Source organism: Gavialis gangeticus, unplaced genomic scaffold, assembly GCF_001723915.1.
Source record: "Gavialis gangeticus isolate Ggan-Ray unplaced genomic scaffold, GavGan_comp1, whole genome shotgun sequence".
In the NCBI taxonomy this organism is placed as follows: Eukaryota; Metazoa; Chordata; order Crocodylia; family Gavialidae; genus Gavialis; species Gavialis gangeticus.
The window spans coordinates 23,957,067-23,961,551 of record NW_017729006.1 but is presented as its reverse complement, the minus strand read 5'-3'; the positions used below and the strand labels follow the sequence as shown (position 1 = coordinate 23,961,551).

The 4,485-nt window shown below is 43.0% G+C and overlaps 1 long non-coding RNA gene across 1 annotated transcript in view; it reads right to left on the bottom strand.

Moving 5' to 3' along the window:
• Positions 1-1,753, bottom strand: part of LOC109291822 — a 22,159-nt gene extending 20,406 nt beyond the window's left edge. Inside the window, exon 1 of the long non-coding RNA XR_002095961.1 lies at positions 1,741-1,753. This is a non-coding gene — a long non-coding RNA (uncharacterized LOC109291822). The remainder of the gene's footprint in view (positions 1-1,740) is intronic.
• Between the last annotated feature and the right edge of the window lie 2,732 nt (positions 1,754-4,485).

The window sequence follows — 4,485 nt, the reverse complement described above, 5'->3', positions numbered from 1 at the left end:
CAGCCCATGTTCATCTTGGGGTCAATAATGACTCCAAGATCCCTTTCTGCCTCCGTGCTCTCAAGTAGGGAGTTCCCCTACTGTTCCCCTACTGTTATGTTCCCAGTATTAAAAGGTATATGATTAAGTCCCCATCGGTGGTCTGGCTCTGCTCTAGAGTGGAGGAGAGTCCCTACACCTCCCACAGCGCTTGTGCTGCACCTGCTTTGATCCCTTCAATTGGAGAGGGGGTACCTCTTGGAGGTCCGTCCAGGTTACAAAAGCAAATCCATCTTATTTCTACTAACTGCATTTAAAATGCAGGGCTGATGTTTTCATTTCTTTATTCCAAATATTACCATGATCTTCCTGTGAAACTTATTCACGGAAATAGTATCCTTGAAATGGAAATAATGAGGCAGGACATTGCTCACTAGAGGATTTACAGTATTAACTCTGTGCATCTCTCAGTTTACCATCTGTAGAATTTTTAATTCACAAGGGTATTACAAGGATTAAAATTTAAATCCTACATTGAACTCTAAACAAGAGAGTTACTGCACTCACACAGGCCCTTAGCGTGATTTAGAGTGTATTAGACAGGTAGTAACACAGAGGTGTAGATGGCCATTAGGGGAGTTCATTGCTGCTGGGGGAGATGTTACCTTTTTTTGCTGCCAATATAAGTGTCAAGAACACCAGTTTTCAGCAACCAAGAAAAGAAGGTGACATCTCCCCACAGCAGCAGCAAACCACTGGCTTTACCACCACCACTCTGCCCTTCACATGGCAGAGTGCCATAAGAATGGTGTAGGGGAAGGACAGGGGATGGGAGGGTCAGGTCCCTCTTGCTCTATTCCAGCACACACCCCACCAGCAGAGCCCAGAGCCTGTGCTCTCCGTGTCCACCCATCGTTGTACTACTGTAGTAAAAAAAAGTATAAACAAGTGTTACATTAATGGATGCTCAGTTCTCCATAAGACCTTGGCAGCTATTTTTGATGGACTTAGAGGAGGGGAGATGATATGGGTTCAAGAGTGTCAAGTAAACAGGGAGGTCATATCTAAACCCTCTCAGACTACTATTTCTGTATCTTTTAACTTACTATGGATAGTTTGCATAGTTAATCTTTGTTTATTCCAGTTGCTCATTGGTGATAAGTAGGGAAATAGTACCATACATACTCATGGACAGACTCAGAAACTGGTTTTGTTAGTGGTGAGTTGTCCTTTTTAAGTAGCTGGGGTTTTATCTTTAACTTCTCAACTTTATCCTCATTTTGGAGGGCTACATTTTCCCTATCTTCCTTCAACAAACTCAGGAGAAAATCTTTGGGTTTTTTGTTTGTGTGCTTTTAAGAGATGTTTAGGGTAATTTTTAAGGGTAACATCTGTATCTCTATTACTCCCACAAAAGGAGTAGGGAGGAAGCAGAGCAATGAGTCTCTGCTCGTCTAGACCATAGTTTCTCAATCTGTGGTATGCATACCCCTGGGGGTACATGAGACACAAGCAGGGGGTACATGGGTACCCTAACACTCTCTCTCACCCTCTTTTCCTCTCTCTCTCATCCCTTCCTCCTCTCAAAACTATGGCAAAAGATTTGGTGTGCCATGCATTGCACAGCGCTTTAAATTCCCCAGTAATAATTTGGCATTCAGCCCTCTTACCTTTGGGCAACATCACCTCTAGCCCAGGTACATACTTGAGTTGTACACCTCTGGTGTAAAAGGTGGCAACCCTACCCACACCAGGTCAGACATATGTCATATCATGGCCTTATATACCCAGGCCTTCTTCCAACATATGACACACATTAGTCTGTAAATATAAAATGCCCTGGAAAATTGAGTGTTGGGGTACTTACTAGAATTTTCAGAAGTTAAGGGGTACTTGCTACTTAAAAGGTTGAGAAACACTGCTCTAAACCAATGGTTTTCAACCTTTTTTTAGAATCAAGGCACCCCTTGGAAAATTCCAGCTATTAACTAGAGCAAGTCTTTCATTGCAAAAAACTCAGAGGTTGCATTCAGACAAGCGCAGTTGTGCAGTATGCAGCGCCACACACTGCACACATTGCATATGCAAGCATTCTTGTCACTGATAATTTGCAGTGTAGCTATAATGTTTACTCCATGCCTTTGGGTTCCTGGGATGGGTATTCACTCCAACCTCCATACCCCTGGGGTTCTATCCTCAAGTCACCATTTAGCAGTGACTGGTGGGATGGTAAACATCTTTATGTTTATTAGGAACAGGATTCATCAACTCACATGCTTGCAGGGACAACTACAGCTACCCCTGACCACAAACCACACCCACAGGGCATCAGGGGGCGAGACTGGGTCATCACACTCCTGGCCCCTTAAAGGTATATTCCATATACCACTGTGGCGGGGTGGGGTTTGACACCAGGAGATCCCAGTGTCAAAAAACCTGTGCCTTAAAAAAGTGGGGTGGCACAAGTTGTCAGCGTGAGCAGCTGGAAACCAGAGCCTAGATGGCCAGCGTCACACTCCAGCTGCCAGTCAGACTCTGTGTTGCCAGATTGCTGCGGCTGTAGCCCCTGGAAGCCCTCAGGACCCCAGGTAAGGCTGCAGGGGCCAGCCCAGGTGCTGGCCCCAGCCTCCCCTATCCTACCTGGGGCAATGTGCCTTGTGCCAGAGCATGTGTGCATGGGTGTTTCCTGGGGACAAGCAGCAGCAGCACATGTGCCGCTGCTGTTTGTCCCCAGGGAAACACATGTTCCTGCTCATGGGGATGCACCCAGGATGTTTTTGACACTCTAGATTCTTATTTGAAATCTCTGGATTTATTTTATGAATCATGAAGGATTTTTTACATTTAACTGCTAATCCTGCAGCAGCCTTCCAAGAATCTTGCAGTGCTCCAGAGTGCTGTGTGCACCCTGGTTATGAATTACTGCTTTAGACACTGAGTTAGCTAGTTTTGTGTCAGAGACAGCAAGCTGCATCCCATGAGAGAGTGTAAAATAGAGCACATTGCATCAAATAGAATTCATATTGGACATCTGAGAACTACAGAAGGCATCCTGCTATTCTGAGTTAGCAGCTATAACAGGGACATACTCTTTTTATCTTCAGCCTCAAAATGCAAGTTGTCATGTAGGACAAAAACATGACTTAGGGGTTTTTTTCAGTAAACCCCTATAACCATTAGAACTGATGTAAAATGCTTTACTTAGTACACAGTGGGAATTTATGGTGTATCAGTTCAAATAATCCTTTATTATAAATGGGAACAATAAAAAGGACCAAGTTAGTCTTCCACTTGTCTCCCTAGTGCAGTTTTAACTTCATTAGTTATTATCATACTGAGGGAAGAAGAGGGAAAAAACAAGTTTAGATAAAAATGATGCAACCAGTCAAATTTCATAATCATGGGACTATAAATATGCCCTTTATCCCTTACAAGGAACATACAGCTTCCTTTTGTCTCAGCTCACAGACCATAATACAGAAATAATGTTTTCCTAATGTTAGATAAGTGGGCAAACTGTCTACTCTCATGTTGCTACTCAAGAACTCATTCTTGATTTTAAAATCTGCTTAGCTGTCTGTATTGAAAGTGTTTCATGTTTTCACTGAGCAAAATGTGGTCCTTTACACATTCATTAATTTTATTTTCAGAAATAGTTTTGTAGATAACTATATAGTCTGCTTAGAATGTGTTCAGCATCAGTAAAATGGGCAACTATCCTTAGGACAGAAGAAAAGAACGTATTTGAAAAATCAAGGGGAATTGCTTCGTACGAAGTGCTTGAGATAACAGAAAGAGTGCCAAGTAGTGACCTCAGATGCATTCAGTTTCCATTAAACTCAATGGAAGTTATAAGTGTGAATGTAAGAAGAAAAAAATAGCCCTTAAAATATTGTGTGCAATACAGGGGATCCAACAAATTAATGTTGGGTCTGGTTCTCCAGTCTTCCTTATACGGTCATTAGCAGTTTCATTATAGCAGGACAAAAACAATAGTACTTTACATTCACAGTGCACAGGTGTTACTGACTAAGCTCCATCTACACAGCGACTTGAAAACGAGATGTATTGACTGAGTTTCAGTGTAATTGTGTCACAATGAAAAGGTTTTTGGTCGTAGCCATGTTGGTCTGGTCTAAGGCAGGGGTGGGCAATTATTTCGGGCAGAGGGCCGCTTACTGAGTTTTGACAAGCCATTGAGAACCACATGACAGGCAGCCAGGGGCAGATAAACATTAATTTTCTAAATTTTTTAGGGGCCCCGTGGGCTGGATAGAATGGCCTGGTGGGCCACATCCGGCCTAGGGGCCGCATTTTGCCCACCCCTGGTCTAAGTACACAGGCAGGCAAGGTTCTTTGAACAGATATGACATATTTTATTAGACCAACTGAGTAGTTGGAAAAAAGTTCTTAGCAAGGTTTCAGGCACAATCACCTTTCTTCGGGCATAGGGAGTCTCTGCTGTTATGAGACTCCAAAGAATGAAAGAAGCTAAAAGTGTGGCAG